Source organism: Notamacropus eugenii, chromosome 2 (assembly GCF_028372415.1).
Source record: "Notamacropus eugenii isolate mMacEug1 chromosome 2, mMacEug1.pri_v2, whole genome shotgun sequence".
Lineage (NCBI taxonomy): Eukaryota > Metazoa > Chordata > Mammalia > Diprotodontia > Macropodidae > Notamacropus > Notamacropus eugenii.
Window position 1 is genome coordinate 8,297,085 of NC_092873.1, and position 25,528 is coordinate 8,322,612.

At 36.8% G+C, this 25,528-nt stretch overlaps 1 long non-coding RNA gene and 1 pseudogene across 1 annotated transcript; both read right to left on the minus strand.

Annotated features, from left to right (window-relative positions):
• Window positions 1–295: 295 nt before the first annotated feature.
• On the minus strand, window positions 296–12,015 carry LOC140524328 (bromodomain testis-specific protein-like; annotated as a pseudogene).
• Window positions 12,016–14,675: 2,660 nt separating this feature from the next.
• LOC140524329 (uncharacterized) lies at window positions 14,676–23,618 on the minus strand. The gene is made up of 3 exons (XR_011973666.1): window positions 23,173–23,618; window positions 17,758–17,904; window positions 14,676–15,312 (listed from the first exon to the last, which is right to left on the minus strand). It is a non-coding gene; the product is annotated as an uncharacterized lncRNA (long non-coding RNA).
• Between the last annotated feature and the right edge of the window lie 1,910 nt (window positions 23,619–25,528).

Genomic DNA, 25,528 nt, shown 5'->3' on the forward strand with positions numbered 1-25,528 from the left:
TTGATTAAGGAGCTGCAGAAGTAAGAACACATGTATAGATCTTACGCCACACGATTCAATGAAATAAAATGAAGTGAAGGTGAGCTGATTGGCAAAGGGAAGGAGTGATTATAATTCCTATCTATGTACAAGTGAAACAAAGTGGTCAACTATGGCTTAATAAGGAGACTTTCTCATGAAAGTTTTCCTAAAAATTGCAAAACTATCTGTTTTCAAAATGAACGTTTTAATTAAAACTTCACAATGAAGACATGTTTATTAACTTTTATTCATGTTTCCTTATCATATCTAAATCACTCAGAAGATTACAAGCCATTGACCCAAAATGCTTAATCATTTCATCTTCCCTGAGTGATTAACACATTCAGTACATATATTTTTAAGGCATTTTAATTGTGTCTTTAAAAAAAATGAAACATTTGCTGTATTGAATGTTGACTGCATTACATTTATCATGTTGGCTCTGGGAGGTCCTTAGAATTAGGCACGTTTTATAAAGGGAGAGAAAGATGCCATAGATATGCAATACCTTTTAAGTTTCTAATCTTAGTTGAAGAAAATACGCATACAAATAGAAACTAATAACTAAATTAGGACGTAATTCTTTATATTATATGTGATGACTTTGCCAAAGATTTCTCTACAGTATTGAATAAAAAAAATGTGTTGATATGGGTATGGCTTTTTGTGTTTATATAGATGTTGAAGACGTTCTAAAAAAAAGCAGAAGGATCACAGAAAGACTGTGTTTTAAGTGTTAAGATGCCAGTACCATGGGAAAACAATCAGAGGAGATAAAACCCATGTTTAAGAACTGGTTAATGAGGAAACAGAATTCATTTTAAGGAATATGAGCGGCACTAGTCCCGGGTACATAAAATGTGTTCATTTATGTATGGCTACAACTGAGGACGTAACAGATGGCATAGGATAGTTGATCCATAAAAACATAAGTACATTTGCATGCATAAAATTTAAGTATCTGGCAATTGTTCTTCCAGTAGAGTTGTTACCTCCGCAAATTTGCATGGAGTGTTTCTTGTGTTAAGAAGAACACCACGGGATTAATCCCATCCACTGTAATCTCCAATTGTAGTGATCTCTCCCTTTTATAAATACTTATGTGTATATCATTCCCTCAATAGTTGTTTATGTGTTATCTTATATTAAAAATGAAATTCCTCTATTTTGCATTGGCTTCCTATTGAGGCTGCAGATTCTTCAAGGAGAAAGGGCATGTCTTACACAAAGCCTTTGCAACCTACTGAGGACCTACTATAGTGCAATTAGCATAATTAACATGCACTAGTTGATGATGTAAGTTTTGAACAAGGAAGAAACTGTAATTTGACTGAAAGCTGACATACTGAAAACTTGCATGCTCTGGGACATTAGACGAAAAAGGGTGCCAGTTTTCCCTGATCACAAATAAAATGAGGTAATTTGTACTGCCAAAGATGGACTCCAACTTATTGCTTCCTTGCTTTACCTTCGAGGGCTCGGTCCACACCTAGTTTTTTGACTGCAGCCTGAAGCCAAAAGCTTTGGAAGGTTATTATTTCCATCAGTGTGCTCCTAAAAGAAGGAGGGAAATGAAGACAATGAGTGATAGGGGAGTTAAATGGAAAACAAAGCTTATTTCTTTGCTATACTGATTTCTGAAACTTAGAAAAATTTCTGAAACATGAAAATGCAAAAGAAAAAAGTTTCCATAGGAATGAGACTGGCCCTCACAATAATTTCTTAGTTAAGACAAGTAAACTGAAATGAACCAGGTGAAGAGAACACTTTTTTAAAATTAGGAAGTGCTTATGAAAATGTGGGAGGCCGTGATTAGTTTAACATAATCGACAATGGTCACTATGTTTTTGGAGCAGAGACAGTAGCATTTATCAAGTGTCTAATATGTGCCTAAAATAAAGGCCACAAAGCTAAGAGATTTACAATTATTATCTCTTTTGATTCTTACACCAATCCTGGGAAACAGCTGTTGTTATTATCCCCCAAATGAGAAAGATTAAATGACTTGTATCACACAGATAGCATCTGAGGCAACATTTGATATCAGATCTTTCTAACCCCAGGCTCAACTTTCTATGCATAATTCCTTCAAAGTACCTCTAAGTGGAAAAGAATCTCATGCTCAAAAATTCTGTTTTTGACCACATTGGCTTAAATTTCACTTACTTTATCACGTATGATGGATACTAGGCTGAAAATGTTTTGAAGAACATCGCTATTATCCACTTCCATACTTTTTTGGTTGGCATAATGATGAATAGCATACATAATTACATACAAATATGGGAAAGCAACCGAGAATGGAGAAATCTACTTGATGGTAATAAAGTGAACTCTTTAGGAAAATTTGACTGCAATGTTATTCTACGCTTAACTTTGCCTTCATTGTAACAATTTCCAAAAATAATAATAGTAACGATACAATAATTATATATGGAATATGTATTTTGCCATTGAGGGCTCTGGGAAATTGAAAATTTGTTTAAAAAAATCAGACTAGAAAAACTCAAAGTGCTTTAGTCCAAATGTCACCTTGCAACAATTTTAATTTTAGCTTAACTTTCAACTCATGGCAAAATCCACAAATAAATCTTTCGTTTTCTTCTTCTTGTTCTTATTCTTCTACTGCTAGTACTACTGCTAATACTCGTACTCCTGCTACTAGAATTACTGCTACCACTACTATCACAACTGCTCGTACTACTTTTACTACTACAATAATAAAATTACTTCTACTGCTAACATGCTGTGAAAAGGAATTCTTTCAAAAATGACAAAGTATAAGTAATCCCTGTCTTGTAGGAACATTTTTCTAGTTGAGTTACAAAGACTTAGAAAAAAGAAATGATAGTTTGATAACAGATGTGAACACCATAATGAATATACACTTAAATCCTAAATTATGTGCTATCTGATGACACGTGGAATTCAGGAGATTAAGAAGTCAAGACAGGTGAAAAGTCCAAAAAGGAGCCTGGGAAAACATTCAGTCAAAAGTCTCTTGAAGTTGAAGAGTAGAGTAGGAGGAGTTGTTGTAGTAGTGGTAGCGGTAGTAGTGGTAGTAGTAGTAGCAGCAACAGTAGTACTAGTAGTACTAGTAGTAGGGGTAGCATTGGCAGTAGCATTAGTAGTAGTAGTAGTAGTTTTCAGAACGTTTATAATATTGGTGAAAAAAGAGAAACATCATACTGAATATACTTTTCATTAATCAGGGACAAATTATTAATTGCGTAATTTGATTTTAGTTTTATTTTTTTGCTTCTGTAGTTTTTTCTGATCTTCATTATCAATTCGATAAAATGATGTGACTTGCTGTGAAACTACTGTCTGCAAATGATATTTGAGGGAAAGACGAAATTTTGTTGCAGGTATCTGACTTTAGCCTGATAGAAATATGTCCAAATAATTTCTATTACTGATTTCATAAATCAAGATTATCTTCCAGAGTCTGCAATTTTGGACACTGTGCAAGAATAAGTGTCAAAGCAATAAAAAAAAATGGAGATAAATGAAAAAATCCTAGGGAAGCACAATTAAAAAATAAGATCAGTAACACACAAAAGTTAATGCTACATGCATAAACATAATCCTTTTGAACAGAATTACTGTCCTCAGTTTTACAGAAAAGTGGTGGTTCGTGTTTGGAATTTCACTAAAAATATGATACAATCTTTAGTGTTTCAAAAATTAGTTCAGAGAAGTCTGAGTTGCAACTACTCGGATTGTTCAGCATGGTTACATTCTTGTAAAACATGTAGTGGTAATATGCTCTAGTATCTCAAAAGAGATGTCTGATTTGAATTGTGATATTATTCCTAGCATGACATTGTAGAATTTTTCTTAAGTTTTAGCACTTCAAATAATTTATTCCATTACAGTATTAAAATGGAACATTAGGAATATTGTTAGAAGAATAAATTTATCAGTACTTCTGCATTAATGATTACCCCTATCAATATTTATTGTCAAAATTTCATGCAGTACATAATTTCTTTCAGCAAAGTGAGCCATCTAGCCTAAAAGATGATTTTAAAATTTTATTTGTATAATTTAATTTTTTATTTTATTTTTTATTTAAGATTATTGTCATTTCTTTATTTAATTATGCTTATTTTATTCCACTGATTTATTACATTCATATTAACTTAGAGACTATTATGTCATTATTTTCTTATCATATGTCATATTATTGGTTCTCATGCTCCTTTCTTACATAGCAGAATTTTTACAATAAAGTTAAAAATGTCTACCTGCTGAAAATTCAAATTCCTCAATTATTTTGATCAAAATTACTTTAACTTCCATTTCTGAAAGTTAAATGCTTATCAGATACATTATTTAAAGATCTACCTCTGCTCAGCTTTCTCATTTTCATATTTACATGTTTGCTTTTTAAATTGGTTACATTCACTGATTTAACCATTTTTTTCTCTCTTCTATCACAAGAACTTCCTTTTTAGTATCAGCATAAACTCTATTGAAGAGATCAAGAAACTGTACCTGGGCAAGACTCAATAGCTTTTCTTGAAGGATGACTGTCTTTTGGGTGTCTTCATGCTGTAGCTGAAGGAACATATTTGAACACTGAATTTGGGCACGTATTTCTTGGATAAGGTCGTTTTTGACAAGATGTATTTTTGCGTATTTTTTCCCAATTTATTTATTTATTTTTAATCTTCAACATGCATTTCCACAAGATTGTGAGTTTTAAATTTTCTCCCCATCTCTCCCCTCCCCCACCCCAAAACAGTGTACATTCTCATGACCCCTTCCCCCAGTCTCCCCTCCCTTGTATCACACCCCTTCCTTCCCATATCTCTATATTCTCTCTTTTCCAGTAGGGCAAGATACATTTCTATACCCCATACAGTTTTCTACACCCCATTACCTGCATTTCTTATTTCCCAGTTATGTGAAAAAACAATTCACAAGAGTCATTTCTAAAACTCCTCAAAACTGATTGTTTGTAATTACTTCCTCCTCCCATTTACCCTCCCTTCTGTCATCTCCCAAACCCTACTTATCCCTTTCCCCCGTACTTTCCTGTAGTGTAAGATAAATTTTCATGCCAAATTGAGTTTGCATGTTCTTCCCTCTTTAAATCAAACGTGATGAGAGCAAGCTTCACTTTTTTCCTCTCACCTCTGCCTTACCTTAATTTTATTTATTTAGATATCATCCCTTCCTATTTAAGTCAATCTCTGCCCTCTCTCCCTCTCTCTCTCCCTCTCTCTCTCTTTCTCTCTCTCTCTCTCTCTCTCTCTCTCTCTCTCTCTCTCTCTCTCTCTCTCTCTCTCTCTCCCTCTCTCCATATATACATATATATTTACTTATGTGTGTGTGTGTATGTGTGTGTATAATCCCTTCCACTACCTAAATACTGAGAAGAGTTTCAAGAGTTACAAATATTATGATTCCATGTAAGAATGTAAATATTTCAGGTTAGTATATAACTTATGATTTCTCTTCACTGTTTACCTTTTTATACTTCTCTTGATTCTTGTGTTTGAAAGTCTAATTTTCTATTCAGCTCTGGTCTTTTCGTCAAGAATGCTTGAAAGTCCTCGATTTCATTGAATGACCATTTTTTTCTCTTAAAGTGTTATATTCAGTTTCACTTCCTAGGTGATCTTTCAGTTTAGTCCTATTTTCTTTGACATCTGCAATATCATATTGCAAGCACCTTGATCCCGTAATGTAGAAGCTTCCAGATCCTGTGTTGTCCCCATTGTATTGCTGCAATACTCAAATTGATTCTTTCTGGCTGCTTGAAATATTTTCTCTTTGACCTGGGATCTCTGGAATTTGCCTACAATATTCCTAGGTGGGTTTTTTTTTTCAAGTCACTTTCAGGAAGTGATTGGTGGATTCCTTCAGTATTTATTTTGCCCACTGGTTCCAGAATATCAGGGCAAGTTTCCTTGATAATTTCATGAAAGATGATGTCTAGGCTCTATTTTTGATCATGGCTTTCAGGTAGTTCCTTAATTTTTAAGTTGTCTCTCTTGGACCTGTTTTCCAGGTCAGTTGATTTTCCAGTGAGATATTTCACATTATCTTCTTTACTTTTCATTGTTTTGGTGGTGTTTTGTAATTTTTTGGTTTCTCATTAAGTCAATAGCTTCCATCTGCTCCTTTCTGATTTTTCAAGGACTATTTTCTTCAGTGAGATTTGGAACCTCCTTTTCCATTTCACTAATTGTGCTCTTTAAAGCATTCTTCTCCTCATTGGCTTTTTGGGCTTCTTTAGCCATTTGAGGTAGTCTATTTTTAAAGGTGCTAAATTTTTCAGTATTTTTTTGGTTGTCTTTTCGCAAGCTGTTGACTCGTTTTTCATGATGTTCTTGCATTACGCTCATAACACTTCCCAATTTTCCTCCACCTCTCTTAGCTGATTTTGAAAATCATTTTTGACCTCTTATATGGCCTGAGACCACTGCATATATATTTTAGAGGTTTAGGATGTAGAAGACTTGACTTCCCTTGATGGTATGCATTGTTCTTCCTCATCCAAAGAATGGAAGAAATACCCGTTCGCAAAGAAAATAGTCTTTTATACTCATGTTTTTTCCCTTTGTTGAACTTTTCCCCAGCCAGTTTCTTGACTTTTGAATCCTTTTTCAAGAGGAGGGTCTACTCTGGTTACATGTAAGTTCTCAGTTCCTGCGAGGTGGCAAAAATAAGGGGGAGGGATTGATTCCTCTCCTGGCCTCTGGTCTGGTCAGTGAGCAGTATTCCCTCTACAGAGACTCCACTAGCTCCACCACACCAGCTACCATTCCTTCTAACCCCAAGGTCCCCACTCAGGATTGAGATCCACATCAGTTTCTCAGTTCACCCAGGGGTTTAGGCCAGGGCTCCAACAATGGAAGATGCAGCTGCAAGGGTCCTGCACCTAGACTGCTGCATTCCCTTCTCACCCAAATGAAAGAGCTTTCTCACTGACCTTTGAAGCTGTCTTTGGCATTTGTGAGTTGAGGAATATGGGACCTGCAGCTGCTGCTGGTGCTTTCTTGAGGCTTGCTCCAGTCTTGTCCCTGTCACTGTGCTACCTATTCTGTTGTTCACTCTGCACAGCATGACAGACCTTTTCTGTGGACTTCAAGGCTACTCAGGGCTGGAAATCTCTTTCAATCTGACATTTTGTGGCTTGTGCTGCTCTCGAGTTTGTTTAGATTTAATTTTTACACGTATCTAATGGGCTGTGGGAGGAGAGTGCTAGAGGTGCGTGCTTCTACTCCATCATCTTGACCATGCCCCTTTGACAACGCATTTGATCGGTTCATCCTTTTCCTGTTCAATTGTGTTTTCAAATTCCTTTTGCCTTCTGTTTTGCATGGTGTAATTCTCTCTGTATGCTTTCTCAAATGAATGTCTTTTTTCTGAGGGAATCATGTACATGGTACACCTCTTTTTCTAACCTAGTGATTATGTTCACCTTTAGAGAGCTCTTAACAAAGGGAACCACGGTTTTCTCTTAGGCTAGAAAAGTCATGACTTAGTTTGTGTTGTAAACGAAGCTATTCTTCACGTTGTCCCTGAAAGGAATGTTCAAGAGCTCTCTCTGATGTCCCATTTGGCTCATGAGCATGAAGAGCAAAAATCAGAAGGGAACAGTATGATGCAATTTCTTTCTCTAGACTGCTGTCCTTCCCTTTGCATTGTTTAATTTAGAGTTCAACACTGCATTCCCAGTTGTCAGAACTTTTATTTTTTCCACCCTAGTGGAATATGAATTTAATTAATGCTTCTTTATTCAGTTGTAATTCCTTTTGAAGTTCATCATTCTTTGCTTTTAAAACTTCAATGTCTTCTACATATTGATTTTATTTTTCCTGATCCTTAATTGTTTCTGCGTCTACATCCACTTTGAACATGGCAAATTCATCCTGTATGATTCCATTTTTATCCAAAAGATATTTTTCTTTTTCATTCCTAACAGGAACCCAAACATAATAAACAGAAAATATGTTAGTGAAAATAAATTCATGAATTGTGAGTTTTGCTTAGAAATTCAAAATCAACCCCAGGAGGCCAAGAAGGATAGTGTTTTCAGTAAACTGAGGAAGTTTCATCTATTTCACATTTCTGTCAGACTCAATTTTCCTAAAGAACAGGTCTTAAAAGTGCTTCATCAGTCAGAAAATATGGACTGTAATTTTAAGCCCACAAAGCTGTCTGCTTTCGGTATATTTGATTTCTTTTGCACTATCCATTCTATCCCACACGGATTAGTCACGATGTTACAATAAAAATAGCAAAACCTAATTATTTATGTGGGCCTTCTATGGTTTTTCAAAAGTACTTTCAAAACATCATGTCACCTAAAACTTTGATGAACATTTTGAGAGACATATTTGTAGTCATCCTCCCCATTTTGCTGATGAGGATTTATGAATGAAGTATCCCACACCAGAGACAACATTTTTTAGGCTTGCTTACCATGAGGAACCAGATGATAGTCACAGTCACTATGAAGTGACATGCCTTTAGCGACCCTTTATTATTGTGATAAGTTGATGGAGATCTCACATTTTCACACTTTTTATTAAGCAATCTTCTCTGATTTCATCAACTGTTCATTATCTCTGGGACATTACCAGTCTATGAGAGACTTATACAAGTTCACATACTTGAAGGTGGGAGGGAAAGATTGGGATGGAAAGCAAGGCAAATGGACCTGGCAGTACAAATCACACCTTCCTGTTGGATGCAACAAATACTCCATAAAGAGAACAGTTCTGGTCTTTCAAGGAACAGGTGTGCCACCTACACAGAGAGATGGAAAAGGGACACTAACCTGAACGTGAATCCCTGCTATCAGAAGAGCTCGAGTTGCTGCTGCTGCTACCCCAGCCTGAGGAGCTGCTGCCACCGCCGTCACTGCTGCTGCTCTTCTGGCTCAACCTTGTGCCCCGCACCCCCCTGCCCCCCGCATGGCCTTGGACACTTGTGTTTTCACAGTGTGAGATTTCCTGGGTCTCTTTCCCACACCATAACGTATTTTTCTATTTCCCTCAGGATTGATGCTTTTAGTGTTTCAAAATCAATTTCTTTGTCATCAGAATTAGAATTCAGTAAAGATGGCTCTCCTAACTCTGTTATATGGACGACTCACACAAGTTTATCTCTGCGGCGTTTGTTGATAGCCAAGCTTAACTGCCTTTTTTCATCATAGTTCCTAGGCTTAGCATTATCTTCCTCCCCAGATTTATTGCCAACATTTGTTCCTTGAAATGTTTGGCAGGGTATTTTTCAGCTTTTTCTGTAGTTATTTGCTTAATTTTTTTTCCTCTCACTTTCATCTTTATTGATACATTTTTTTTTTTGTTTCTTTCTGCTTCTCTCTTTTAGATCTTTTATTCTTTTTCTTCAGCTTTTGGTAAGGTCCTTCAGACAGAACTTGCAGGTGTTGATGAACACATTTAAGCTGCTCTTGCAGTTTTGCACTCTCTCATCAGGAGACTCTCCAAAAGAGTTGTCTTCAAAGGAAGCATCTGCTGGGGATGGAAGCTCAATTCCAGGTGGACAGTCTCGGGCGGGTAAAGGTGGGAACTTCTAAATCTTAGAGTTCTCACGAGACCCCCCAGGAAACGACTGGGAATCGAGGTGAACCGAGCTATCTCGTGTATTTCCGCCTCTTCCCGTGAGAAACGTGATGGGAGAGAGCTCTCCCCGCCCTCGACATTGTCCCGGATCTGGGCACACTATTGTTATCTAACAGCCCGGAATTCAGATGCAAACTATGCTGCTGGAGGGTTTAAGTAGGATCAGGAAAGCCTGAAAGCTCTCTTGGGCGGAGGGGCGAGGAGTGGTGAGGACAACAAGGCTCAGCTTTTCCTCTCTCTTCTCTCCCCTCCCCCTCTCTCCCCACTTATACTTCTACTTCCAATCTCTTATTCTAAGATCTTTGCCTCCTTGGGAGATTCTTCGTTCCCTCCTAAGGAAGAATTCCCCTGCACTTGTAACTAGACCCTGAAATAAAGCTCAACCCTTGTTCGACTCTGGAGCATTCTTTCTCTCATACCAGCATCCGGTTTGGCCAACCGAAGACCTCGGGATAGAGGTAAGAAGACTCGGGTAGCCCTCAGGCCTCTAGGCCTGGCAAGCATCACTGCTACTTTCTCTACAGAATGCTTTGGTGACATCCTTTTCTATATAGCACATAGACATTCTTGCAATGGGTTCATCTGTGATCTTGGAAACTGAATCTCAAAAACATCTGAAGTGTTCTTGCCATCACTACCACCTCAAGATCTGGTGGGTTATACTTGCAGCAATTCATAAACGTTAACTGAACATCTGCAGCAAATTCACGTGCATCCTTACATTTCTGGTTATACCTTTTTCTTTAGTTGTGCCAAGGTCCATTGGATTTTTGACAACATCATTGTACTTATGGAGTCCTAGAGCAGTACTGGCAACAGGCTTATGGAAAGGTCAAGTATATGCTACTTCGTCCTTTGAAAACATTTCTTCAAGAATTTCATTACGGTATTTTAATTACTCAGTTAATTTAACATGTTCCCAACTCTATATTTTTGCTGAGAATCTGGTATGATATTCTTGACTACTTTTTCTATTACAAGTGGTATTTTAGCAGATTTGTGCTCAACCAGGCTTGATGAAGATTCACTACTTGCTGTATCTATCCACGTTATACAGGTTATAGTATCTGCTTTCCTTTTCACACCCCTTTTCACTTATGTTACAGCTTGTGTGTTATAGCTTGGTGGAGCTAGTTTAGCAATGTGCAATGCAGAAAGTAACGTCTGAGGACATAGAGGAGATGGAATCACTTGCTGTTTAGCTACCTTTTCTGATGCCTTAGGGAATGGTTTTTCTTTCATAGTGGAAACTCCTGAAGATTGTTGAGTACCTTTTCATTTTTTTTCCTTTCCACCTGCCACTAGTTGTTCTGAAGGCATTTGAGACAGTTTTTGCAGAAACAGTTTCTCTAAGACTTGTGTCATTAGAACAATGTCATCACCTGGCTTGCAAAACAATTGCAAAACAATATTTTCAAGTCTTCTATACATTCTGAGGCTTCCGCATAGTATTTATGTTCCAAGAGCTTTAGGAGGCTGTAATAATCTGGGAGAGTGAGCTTGGCCGCATCCACAGTCTGCTGGAAGGGTAAAGAGAAACTTTGCTGCCATAGAGCCTTCAGGACAATCTTCTGCAATTACTGCAGTTGGTTTGTGAGGAGGCCAGTCTTTCTGGCATTTATGTACTCTGGTGGAAGGGGGTTGGCAATAGCCATCTGTTGGCTTGACAGAGACATTCTGAACAGCTTTTTCCTGATGGAGTGTTGTCTTCCATGTATTTGTATCGCCACTCACCCATCGGCGTTACTGCTCACTCGAAATGGTGACCAGCCTGAGTCATTTTGGAAGTAGTAGCTTCTATTTCTTTGTTCACTCATGGAGGCTTATTCAGAATTCCATCTTACAAAGAACTGACACTCAGACCCTGCCTTTGTCTTTGAGTGTCATTTTGCTCTTCTTCAACCTGGGGAGAACAATATTGTAAAGTTTTTCATCACTTTTTTCTTCAGAATTCTGCAGAGACATTTTAACTTTAACTGGAATATAGAATGTGAAAAAGGATGGAAAAGAGATAAAAATTCTAAGAAAAGGAGGCTACTGAAAACGAAAGGGAATAAGGATATCATTTCAAAATTGTAAGGGACCCTCAAGAACTATTCAGTCCAATTCATATCCATTGCTAGGTGTGTAACAGAAGTGCAGTTTAGTCTTTTAGAACTATAGATTGTGAGAGCAGAAAGGGATACTAGAGATGAGTTAGCACATCATGGAATAAATGAGGAATCAGAGGCCTGAAACAGGAAGCCATTTGTTGAAAATCATGTGGATGGCAATGGACTGAGGTAGGACTCAAAATCTGGTAAAAGTCACAGTCAGACGCAGATTTTGGACAATTTGTGTATGTACACATGCATATGTTTCTGTGTACATATATATAGAGGAACAGATATACACATATACACATATGCATATATACATATATATGCATGTGTGTGTATAGATATATATATATAGATATATAGATATATACATATATAATGTAGGTATTCGGCAATTGTTCTTCCAGCAGAGGTACTAACTTAGCAAATTTATATGGAATATTTTTGGCGTTGGAAACCCAGTAATGGATCAACATCACCTGCGCTAATCTCCAACTATAATAATCTCTCCTTTATATAAATACTTACAGGTATAGCATTTATTTAATACTTCTTTAAATTCTACCTTGTATAATAAATGAATTTCCTCTGTTTTGTATTGGCTTCCCAGTGAGATTGAAAATTCTTCAAGGTAAGAGGCCATGTCTTACACCAAGTCTTTGTAACCTGTTCAGAATCTATCATAGTACTATTTGCATAATTAACAGTCACTGGTTGATGAAATAAGTTTTGATGAAGAAAGTAACTATCATTTCACTGAAGTCTTACGTAGTGAACATTTTCATCATCAGGAAAATTAGACAAGAAATGGTGCCACTTTCCCCTGAGTGTGAATTAAATGACCAATTTCATGTTGTCAGAGATGGAATCTAAATTGTTGCTTCCTTGCTATGCCTTCGCACCTAAGACCATATATGAAGGCAGATCTTTGTAAGTCTAGGTTCAAATCTCTATACAAAATTCCCCAATGTATCTCTGAAAATTCTCACCATCCAAAGTTCTCTTTTTGACTGCTTTGACATAGATTTTGCTTAGTTTTCCACGTACGATGGATACTAGGTTGAAACTGTGTTTTGAACGTTATCAGAAATATCTATTTCTATAATTTTGGGCTGGTATCATGATAAATAGCCCACTACATAATACATGTAACTGTGGGAAAGCAACTGATTATGGAGAAAGGCATTTTATAGTAATAAAAGGAGCAGGTTGTGAGACTTTGACTGCCATGTTATTCTACGATTAACTTCACATTCATCGTAACAATTTCTAATACTAAAAATGTTGAGAATGAAATAATTTTATACTGAATTTCTATTTTGCCACTGGGTCTCTGGGAAATTGAAAATGCATAAAAAATAAGACCAGAAAAACAAAAAAATGCTTTAGGCCCATTATTGCCTTAGAACAAATTTAATGTTGGGTAAACTTTCAATTCATGGTAAAATCAACAAATAAACATTTACTTTCCTTGTTCTTCCTCTTCTACTACTCGTGCTACTACTGCTAGAACAACTACTACAACGTCTTTTACTATTACAGTAATAACACTTACTTATACTGCCAACACTCTGGGAAAAGGAAGCTCTATTGAGTAAATGAAGAATAAATAATTCTTGTCCTCAAGGAACCACAATCTAGTTGAAAAAAACAGACTTAGAATCAGGACATGATAATTTGTTAACAGATGTGAACACCATAAGGAAATCAGTATAAAGTTAACCACTAAATTATGGTTTGTCCAAATCTAAGTGGAATTCAGGAGATTAAGAATTCAATAGGTATGAAAAGTTCAAAAAGCGTTATGGCAAAAGAATCATACTTTTGTAATTCAAAGGCACCTTGAAGTGAAGAGTAGATAGGTTTTAGATAGGTATACTAAATAGGGAAGTGTAACTAAGTGAGAAGAAGAGGGTGCTGAACGTATGGAGCTGGAAATCAGCATGGTGAGGTCACTTTGATTAAGGTAGAAGATAATAATGAGATTCTCCACCTAATTACTTTCATTCTCAATGGCATTTTGCATGTGTAATTTATATATTTACAAATTTTGACGAAATGACATTTTGCTTTTATTCAAGGAGTAGTTCGAAGAGAAGGAGAGAAATAATTTCTACTTCACAGTGCTGTTTGGGGGAATAAATCAGGAAATAAATGTAAAGGTCTTTCTAAATACGAAGTATGATAGAAATGATTTACTTATTATTGGCAGTTGGAAAAACACCCGATTCTTTGTGTAAGGCTAGAAAAACAAAATTGGCAACCACATAAAGAGTGAATGCTGTGAAATGATTAAATATTGGGTGGGGCTAGGATGGAGGAGTAGGAAGATGCATAGACTTTAGCACTTCCCCTACAGCCCACAAAATAACGGTAAAAAGGTCTCTCCACAAAGTGTAGAGCAACAGAAGTCTCAGAACAACAGAGCAAAAGAGGTTTCCAGTCAAAGGCAACCTGCAGGCTTACAGGAAAGGTCTATCTCACAGGACGCTGAGCAGAGCAGAGCTCAACCCTGGCCATGCGGCACTGGGAGGAAGAGGACCTGAACAGACCTCTGGGAAGAGCTCCTAACAGGGAGGATCCCACTTACTTCAACCCACAAGCAACACAGAAATCACCCAAAGTCAATGGGGGAGGGATTTCCCAGCTGGGGAGAGGTAAAGGGATTTCTTCAGCAATAGCCCAAAGTGATGGCAGAGGCCAGGAGCAGACACGGGAAGCCACAGAGGGTGGGAAGTAACCTGGGTCCATTGTTCAAGAAGCTCAACTGAAAGCCTCTGGCAGTAGGGAGCAGCTGATCTAAACGTCATCCCTGAGTGATAGTAAATGGCTGTGAAAGTGCCCCAAAAAGGGAAAAAATGTAAGACCATCAAAGGTTACATTCTTGGTGACCAGCTGTCTCCTCCCATCCTTTCAGACAAGAAAGAACAAGACTTACTGTCACAGGAAGTTAAGACCTCTGCCTCCAGGGCCTCCAAACTGAACTTAAAGTAGACTCAGGCAATGGAAAAACTCGAAAAGCAAGGTAGCACCTGGTTCAAGGACAACCACAAAAATGCTGAGGAAAATAAAACCTTTATAAAGAGACTGACACGATTGGGAAAAGAGGTCCAAAAAGCCAGGGAGGAGAAGGAGGCAATAAAAAGTTGAATTAGGCAAAAGAAGGAAAAGGTTCAAAAGCTCAGTGAGCAAAACAGTTCTCTGAAACAGAGAACTGAGTTCAGGGAAATGAATGAGTGTAAGATAAACCGAGAAGTTGGAAAACAAACAAAAAAGAGTTTGAAAAAATACAAGATAATGTGAAACACCTCAATGGAAACACAAATGACCTGGAAAATAGATCCTGGGAGGACAATATAAAAATTATTGGACTACCTGAAAGTCATGATCAAAAAAGGAGCGTAGACATTATCTTCCATGAAATTATTGAGGAAAACAGTGCTGATATTCTAGAACGAGAGGACTAAATAAACATTGAAAGAATCCACTTACCACCTCCAGAAAAACACCCGAAAAGAGAAACTCCTAGGAAGATCATGGCAAATTTCAGAGTTCCAAGGTCATGTAGGAAATTCAGCAATCAGCTAGAAAGAAAGAATTCGAGTGTTGTGGAAATACAATCAGGATAACACAAGATGTGTTAGCTTCATCATTAAGGGATTGAAGGGCTAGGAAAAGCATATTCTAGAAGTCAAAGGAACTGCGATTAAAACCAGGAATGAGCTACCCAGCAAAACTGAGTATAATACTTCAGGAGAACAAATGGTCATTCAGTGATATAGAGGACTTTGCAGCATTCATGTTGAAAAGACCTGACTTGTACAGAAAATTTGACTTTCAAACACAAAAATCAGGAGAAGCTTCAAAAGATAAACAGGAAAGAAAAGTCATAAAAAAACTCTCTAAATCTGAAGTGTTTATCTTCCTACTTGGAAGGAAATTATTTATAACTCTTGAGACTATTCTCAGTGTTTGGGTAGGTGGAAGGATTGTATACACATGCACACATGCACACACACACACGCATTGACAAAGAGTACAGGCTGTGTTGAATCAGAAGAGAGGATATCTACAAAAATAATATATAGAAAAAACCTGAAGTGTGAGGGAGTAACATACTGGGAGGAGAAAGGGAGAAATGCAATGGGATGGGCTATAACTCATAAAGAGAGAAAGAAAAATCTAGTTCCATGGAGGAGAAAAGGGAGAAGAGGACAGGGGGTAAGTGATGCTACTCTCACTACATTCGTCTAAAGGAGGGAAATTAAATGCTCACTCAAATTGGTATAAAAATCTCTGTTATACTAGAGGAATGTAGCGCAGGAGGCAACAAGAGGGGTGAGGGGAATGATAGAAGGGAGGGCAAATGGAAGAAGGGAATAACTAGAAATAAACACTTTTGGGAAGGAAGAAGGTTAAATGAAGGAATAAAACATACCGGGGAATAGAACAGGATACTGGGAAATATAGTTAGTATTAGAAAACATGATTATTATAGAAGTCTTCTTTAAAGCGGCCTGCATTTACTCTGTATTAAATTATTTGCCTTCTCTGGGGGATGAGTAGGGAGGGAGGGAGGGAGAGAAGGAGAGAGGGATGGAAAGAAGGTTGAATTCAAAGCAGTAGAAAGGAATGCTGATAATTTTTATTGCATATAACCCATAAACAGGTAACACAGGTAGTGAGGTACAGAAATTTATCTTGCCCTACAAGATAAGACAGAAGATGGGGAAAAGGGAAGGGTGTGGTGTGATGGAAGGGAGGGCTCATTGAGTGAAGGGGTAATCAGAATGCAGGGAATTAGTGGGTGGGGGGACGGGAGAGATAGGGAGAATAATTGGACATATTACAAAGTGATGTTAAAGCACTTAACATTAAAACAATTGACAGAATTAATTACTGAGACTACACCAGAGACATCGTTAGATTGGGGAAATGCATTTTATTCTAAACCTCCTAGAGTCAGGTAACCTGGGGTAAAATGGGCATTGATGGAAAGGTTAAGGTTTGATTGGTAAATTTGTTTTTATGATCGTTATTTAAGTGGGAACTAAAACAGGTATAGAACGGCATGGAAGTCACTTAAGACTTCTCTCAAAAGATGTGCCTTAGCCAATGTGAAATTATAGTCATAACTGAAACCGTGGTCATTGCAACTTGCTATTTGAAGATGCTATGAGACTACTAAGTGACTGTTATTCTGAATCTAACTCCATATATGGATAGCAAAATAGTAATCTGAGCCTCCAATCCATGGTGCCATTAAGCCTGTATAGGAATTGAAAAAGGTGATCTCATGGGAAGGGTGGGAGAGCGGCTGTACAGCCTGGGCTGAGGTAGGATTCTCCTGACTCAATTTCCCCACTGATAGCTGGCAGACTCGAAGCCTCAGTGAATGCAAGTTGACAATCTATTCCTGCCTGAAACTGACAGGAATTTGGGGAGATTTGTTTTTCGCTGCAATGTCCTAACACTTAGTGGCAATTTCCTCTAGTCAAAAGGGTGGTAAGCCTAATACGACATCAATTAAATTATAGCTTGTTGGTAGGGGAACATCCAAGGTCAAGTCTAAAATTAAGCTATTAGGCTTAGGAGTTTAGAACAACAACAGTAAGCTAAGGTCGTCTACTTCTTAGTAGGAATGTGGAGACAATTAGGACAAGGGCTTATGAAGTTAGCATACATAGTTATCATTAGTATCTCAGTTGGATACTGCTAAAAAAAATTACATTGTGGTCTACATTGTGAACACTTTAAAAGAGATATCACCCGACCAAAGGTGGGAATTGTTTTATGTGATATGAAATATGTTACAAATGAAAAATTAAAAAAAATATTAAATATAATTTAATTTAATATATTAAAATTCAAGTGTACAGTTGGTGGAGTTTTTATGTCTAGCTTTATGTGAGTGTAAATGACAGGCAGAGTGTTCAGAAAATTTATAATATTGATGAAATAAAGGAAATAGCACACTCAACACACTTTCCCTTAACCAGTGAGAAATTATAGATTTTATGCATACATACATTACTTTTCCTTTGATCTAATTTCTCCTGTAGTTTTTTCTTATTTTCAAAATCAGTTCGATAAAATGATGCAACTTGTGAAACTACTGTCATGGAATGATATCACAAAGAATCAGCAAGTTCTTGTTGAAGCTTTCTTACTGTAACCTGAGTGAAATATTTCCAAATTATTTCTGTTCATGATTCCATGACATGATATTAGCTCATAAAAAAACGAACACACTTTTAAAATGAACAGAAATTAATATTTTCTCTTTCAACTTAACTTCATTTATATATTCATAATTACCATAGATTTACAGCTAGAGATATCTTAAGGACTATTTAATACAAGCACCTCATTTTGCCAACATGAAAACTGAAGCCCAACGAAGTTAAATGAATTACTCAAGGTCCTAAAGGCAGTCATTGAGAGAGAAGAGGATTGGAACTTGTCTCCTGAGACTACAAACCTCAATTAACTATACAACTTCACCTCCACTCAGCATGGATCAAATGCTGTCTTCTTCTTGCTCAGTGTACTCCCCATTAAGCAATGCATTCAACCTGATTTCCCCATCACCTCTTTCAGAGAAAAATTAAAAGACCTCCAAAGTTACCTAGGGACTAAACTCTTTTATCTGAAATTGACATGGAAGGTGATGTAATGGAGTGGGAATAATCAATAGTTTTTATATTTGATAGAAACATTAGGGGTTTCCCCTTCCCTTTTTCAGAAACGTGAACTACTTTCTTTCTCTGCCCCTGCCTTTACAATGAGGAAGACATGCATAAGAAAGGGATGCATTTTCGTTCCTCTCATAGTTTCCCCTGGAGAATGAACATAGGTGCTGATATCCTTATCAGGCTTAGTAAAAGCACTTGACAAGTATGTTTTAGTTTGCTCGCAGCCAAAACTGCAACATATATCCTTGTTAACTACCTTTCACATGTTCAACTCTCTTTGCCAAGGCTTCAAAGCAATTCACTTATCCATTAGAATAGGAATTACACGTCTGGCTGTAGCCAATGGACAGAGAAAATGAAAACAATAAAAATAGGGTAGTTTTCCCACTTATGTATACACAGTATATTGCAAGGTCAGTGTTTCTACATACATAAGTATATTCATCCATATGCACATATCCATATGTCCAAATATGCACAGAAATACACAGTCACAAATGCATAGAGAGATATGCTACAAAATATCATCTTCACTTCACCATACAGCAAAGTATGTGAATGCACCAGTGAGTAAGAGAAAATGAAACCAAAAAATAAAAGGAACTAAAGCTTTTTTTTCTCTTATTAGATAATATTAAGTGCCTTGAAACATTAAATTTAAATAACATCTAGTAAATTTTTGAAGGAAGCAGAAAGCAGAAAGATGGCAATAAAAACTTGTGAAAATAAAACTGACCTAATTAACTAAATACATACAAGTAAACTGAATTGTAGTATGGAAGGACTGGATTCAAATTCATGACCATATATACTAAAAATAAAATTTAAAAATTTTTTTGTGACGTGTTTCCCCATTGAATTGATGATGAATCAGAGAGAATGAGAACTGCTAGTAGATTGTAAGGGGCAATGCATATTCAACAAATAAAAGGCAATGATTCTAGAAACTGCAATTTTGGACACTGAGCAAGGATAATTATTAAAACAATAAAAAATACTGAGATAAAAAAAAATTAGTAGGGACACCCAAACAATTAAAAAATAAGATTAGTGAGGACACCTCAGGGGCTGAATCTGCAGTTGCAACAGTGAGGCCTCAGACCCCTTGGCCCACAGGCACCAAAGGCCAGTGATGGGGTTCAATCAGCAGACCAGGAAGGGAGACGGCTTTCCCATAGCTCTGGCAGCAGGCAGTGGCCACAGATCTTGCACAGCAGCCCCTATGGAAGCTCCCTTGTTGGAGCGTAAAAACCCCTGGGGCCATTGAAGAGCTGAGTCTTGCCTCTGCCCTGGGTGGAGGCCCTGGGCTAGCTGCTCTTTGCTTCACACTGAATGGTGGCCCTGCCATCCAGCCTATCTGAAAATCAGCCCCAAGTGCTGACTTGGGAACTCGAGGCCAAGTGCCAGTGGAGAGGTATCTGCTAAGATTCTTGGCATAGAAATCGCTCTCTGCATCCAGACCAGGACACGCTTCATTGTGCCACTTTGGAGGAAGTGAAATCTCACAGATTCCCGGAGAATACCCTGCTCTTGACAAAGGACCCAAAAGTCAAGTAACTGGTTGGGAAAATGCCCAAAAAAGGGAAAAAATATAAGACTGTAGAAGGTCACTTTCTTGGTGAGCAGATGTCTCCTCCCATACATTTGGATGAGGAAAAGCAATGCTTACCCTCAGGGAAAGACATAAAAGTCAAGGCTTCCGTATCCCAAACAACCAAAATAAATATTCAATGGTCTCAGGACATGGAAGAGCTCAAAAAGGAATTTGAAAATCAAGTTAAAGAGGTGGAGGAAAAACTGGGAAGAGAGATGAGAGAGATGCAAGAAAAGCATGAAAAGCAGGCCAACACCTTGTTAAAGGAGACCCAAAAAAATGCTGAACAAAATAACACCTTCAAAAATAGGCTGACTCAATTGGCAAAAGAGTTTCAAAACGTCAATGAGGTGAAGAATGCTTTAAAAAGTAGAATTAGCTAAATGGAAAAGGAGGTCCAAAAGCTCACTGAAGAAAATAGTCCTTTAAAAATTAGAATTCAACAGATGGAGGCTAATGACTTTATAAGAAAACAAGGAATCTCAAAACAAAACCAAAAGAATGAAAATATGGAAGATAATGTGAAATATCTCATGGGGAAAAACAACTGACCTGGAAAATAGATCCAGGGGAGACAATTTAAAAATTTTGGGATTACCTGAAAGCCATGATCATAAAAAGAGCCTAGACATCATCTCTCATGAAATTTTCACGGAAAACTGCCCTGAGATTCTAGAACCAGAGAGCAAAATAAATATTGAAAGAATCCACGGATCACCACCTGAAAGAGATCCAAAAAGAGAAACTCCTAGGAACATTGTGGCCAAATTTCAGAGTTCCCAGGTCAAGGAGAAAATATTTCAAGCAGCTAGAAAGAAACAATTCAAGTACTGGGGAAATAAAATCAGGATAACAAGAGATCTAGCACCTTCCACATTAAGGGATCGAAGGTCATGGAATGTGATTATCCAAAAGTCAAAGAAACTAGGACTAAAACCAAGAATCACCTACCCAGCAAAACTGAGTATATTAGTTCAGGGGAAAAAATGCTCTTTCTATGAAATAGAGGACTTTCAAGTACTCTTGATGAAAAGACCAGAGCTGAAAAGAAAATTTGACTTTCAAACAGAAGAACGAAGAGAAGCATGAAAAGGTAAATAGCAAAGAGAAGTCATATGGGACTTACTAAAATTGAAATGTTTACATTCCTACATGGAAAGATAATATTTGTAACTCTGCAAACTTTTCAGTATCTGAGTAGTTGGTAAGATTACACACCCACAGACACACACACACACAGCACAGAGTGAATTGAAGAGGATATGATCATATCTTTAAAAAAAATGGAATTAAGTGGTGAGAGAGAAATACATTGGGAGGAGAAAGGGGGAAATGGAATGGGGAAAATTATCTGTCATAAAAGAGGAAAGCAAAAGACTTTTCAGTGGAGGGAAAAAGAGGGGAGGTGAGAGAAAAACATGAAGCTTACTCTCATCAATTCGACTAAAGGAAGGAATAAAATGCACACTCATTTTGGTATGAATACTGATCTTCAATACAGAAAAGTTGGGGAGAAGGAGATAAGCAGGGTGGGGGGGATGATGGAAGGGAGAGCATTGGGAGGAGGGAGCAATTTGAAGTCATCACTCTTGGGGAGCAACAGCATCCAAAGAGAGAATAGAAGCAATGGGGGGGCAGGATAGGATGGAGGGAAATATAGTTAGTCTTACACAACACGACCATTATGGAAGTCATTTGCAAACTTACACAGACATGGCCTATATTGAATTGCTTGTTTCCCAAAGGGAATGGGTGAGGAGGGAGGGATGAAGAACAGTTGGAAGTCAAAGTTTTAGGAACAACTCTCAAGTATTGTTCTTACTATTAGGAAATAAGAAATACTGGTAATGGGGTATAACAAGTTATCTGGCCCTACAGTTCAAAAGAGAAGATCGGGACAAGGGAAGGAAGGGATGTTCGAAGAGAGGGTCGATCGGTAATAGGGGCAATTAGAGTGCTCAGTGAATTGGGGCGGGGGGAGGGGAGAAATGGGGAGAAAATTTGGAACCCAAAATTTTGTAAAAATGAATGTTAAAAGCTAAATAAATAAATTTTTAAAAAATCCAAAAAAAAAGTAAATATGTACTGGTTGACTTTGTAGCTGCAAAAAAAAAAATAAGTTTATTAACACAAAAAATATTAATGCTTAGTGCATAATTATATTCCTTTTAATAGAAATACTGTCCTAAATTTTAAAGAAAGGTAGAGACTAGTCATTGGAATTCCACTAAAAATATGATTCACTCTTCAATGTTTCTAAAACTAGTTCAAAGGAGTATGAATAAAAACTCGTCAGACTGATGAATATTTTAAAAATCTTATGAAAAGGGTAACGGTAATACTCACGAGTATCTCAAGGGAGATATATGATTTTAATTGCTACATTATTCCTAGCAAAATTTTGTAGGATTCTTCAGAAGTTTTAGCATTTCAAATAATTTATTGTATTTCATTAAGAAAATGTAATATTTGGAAAGGAATGAGAATAATAAATTAATCAATATCTATGCACAAGAGATAACACTATCTATGCTAATGAAAAAAAAATTTCATTGACTATACAATTTCTTTAAGCAAAGTGAGTCATCTTACCTAAAAGATGACACTGACACTTTATTTTTTTATTTTATTTTTATACTTTTATGTATTTATTTTTATTTATTTCTACATAAATACTTTCTTTATGAAAATTTATTTCTATTTCATAGAAATTTTAATTTGATATATTAAGTATTTACTTTTATGAACTTAATTACCTGTATTTTACTGTATTACATTTCATTACTATTATTAAATTCACACTTACTTATGCGTTTTTATGGTATTATTTTATCATACTATTGCTTCTCATTCTTCTTTCTTACATTTCAAAATTTTGACAATAAAAGTTAATAATATTGCGTGCCTGCTGAAAATTCAATGCTTAAATTATCTTCATCAAATCAATTTTGACTTTCATTTCAAAAAGTTACATGTTTACCCAAACAGAATTCTTAAAACCCTACCTCTCTTTCAGCCTACACATTTTCATATATACACATTTGCTCTCTTAAGTACATACATTCACTGGTCAACACTTTACTTCTCTATTCTACCGTAAGAACTTGTTTTTCAGTGTCAGCACAAACTATATTCAAAAGATCAATGAACAGTACCTGGGATTCACTCAAGAACTTTTCTTTAGTCATGGTTTTCTTTTGGGTGTCTTCAAGCTGTTGCTGAAACAACATATTTTCACTCTGAATTTGTGCTAATCTTTCTTGGATAGATTCCCATTTGATAATGTAACTTGTTCACTTTCCCCTTTTTCAGTTGATTTGTGTGTTGAAGTTCCTTTTCTTCTGTTGGGCAAGGTTTAATTCTCTCTGTATGCTTTTTAAATGGGTGTCTTTTCCCTGAAGCAATCGTGCACCAGACAGCTAATTCTCTAAACTATTGGTTTTTCTTTCAGCTTTAGACAGCTCATGAGGAAGGACACCATTGTTCTCTCTTAAGCTAGGGGTGTCATGATAGCTTGTGTTGTAAACAAAGCCACTCATCTCATTCTCCCTGAAAGGAATGTTCATGGGCTAGTTTGATGACTCACTTTGCTCATGATCGAGAACAGCAAAAATCGCATGGGAACTTCATGATGCAATTACTCTCTCTACTCTGTCTCTGTTTTGCATTGTTCAATTTAAAGTTCAGAACTGCATTTTCAGTCGTCAGATCATGTACTTTTCCACTGCACTGGAATGTAATTTTTCTTAAGACTTCTTCATTCAGTTGTAATTCTTTTGAAGCTCCTCAATCTTTTCTTTTCAAACTTTTATATCTTCCATACAATGACATTCTTTTTCTTCATCCTTAATTATTACTGTGTCTAGTTCGAGTTTGAGCTTGGCAACTTCGTCGTGTAGGATTAGATTTTTATTCAACAGACATTTTTCTTTCTCATTGCCGTTAGGAATCTAAATATAACAAACAGAAAAAAAATGTTACTCAAAACAAAATTATGTATTCTGATTTTCCTTAGTAATTCAAAATAAATGCCAAGGTGCCAAGAAGCAGAGTTTCCTCAGAAAAAATTAAATTAAGGGAGTTTCACCTATTTCACATTTCTGTCCAACTCAGTTTTCAAAAAGAACAGGTCTTAAAAGTGCTTCATCAATCTGAAGATAAGAAGTAAACTTCTAGTCCCACGAAGCTGCCTTTCAGCATATTTTATTTCCTTTGCTCTATCCATTCTATTCCAAACTGGATAGTCAAAGCGCTACAATAAAAATAAAAATACTTAATATTTACACATTGCCTTTTTATATTAAATTATTTTTTTGTTTTCCGTGTTCTAGAATCACTTCCATATAGCTTAGATGTTTTCCCTTTCCTTCTCCTCCATCACCTCTCTCTACACACACCCTCCCTGATTCTGTGTACAATCTTATATAGGTTCTACACGTACATTCCTATTAAACACATTTTCCTGTTTTTCACGTTGCAGAGAACAATTAAAATGAATGGGAGAAACCATAAAACAAAACATAATCCAAAGGAAAATGGTCTGCTTCATTCTGTTATCCAGTTCAGTATTTCTGTCTCAGGATGTGCAAGGCGGTTTGCCTCCAGAGGCCATTCAGAATCTTTTAGGTACTTGCATGGCAATGAATTACTAAGTGTACCAGAAAAATTCGTTGCACACTGCGGTTTTTGCTGTGTAAAGAGTTTTCCTGGTTCTGCTCCTATCACTAATCATCACTTCTAATAAATCCTTTCAGGTCTGTGTGAAGTCTTCATGCCACGTTGCCTTTTAAGGTATTTTAGAAAGTTCTTCCAATATATTATCACGGCTAAAATTTGCAACACACTTAAGAAGGAAATATTTAGATTATTCTCCCCATTTTACACATCAGGACTTACGGTAGGAGATATTACTGAATAACCTGCCCATTGTCACACTCAGTACGTAGTAGTAGCAGTGTTTCAAACCACGTCTCTTCAAACTCCAAATCAAACATGCTGTTGCAATAGCTAATTCCTCTTAGGAGCTGAAGACAAGCATTTGTCCTACGTTTAGAATCATTGTCTTGGTACAATTATATTATCTCCAGAACAATGAAGTGATAAGTCATAAATTTCTTAGTGGAAGTCCTCAGAAAATTCTCTTTGCTGATAGCTGTAGCGTTTTCACAGCAACACTGATTTAAATCTTTTAGAAGTTGTTAAGTCAAAACCTCTCATTTTCGGGATGGAAAAAGTGAGACCTGCAGTGTGTTCTCCTAGTGATGGTAACCTACCCTTCACCATCATATTTTAAAAGAATGATGAAAGCATTACTGAGGCCAAAGTGTAAAAAGTGCATATTGCACTCGTATCATAGTAAAACTGGTCCAGGAGCATTGTTCCCCATTCAGGACTGGTGGAAAGAGTTACATCAAAAAGCTTATAAGCTCCATGCTGTGACATCCTTTCTGGAAGTGTAGCAGGAGGGTATGAGGAGGTTTCAGCTGAGTTAAAAGGAGCACCCCAGGGCAC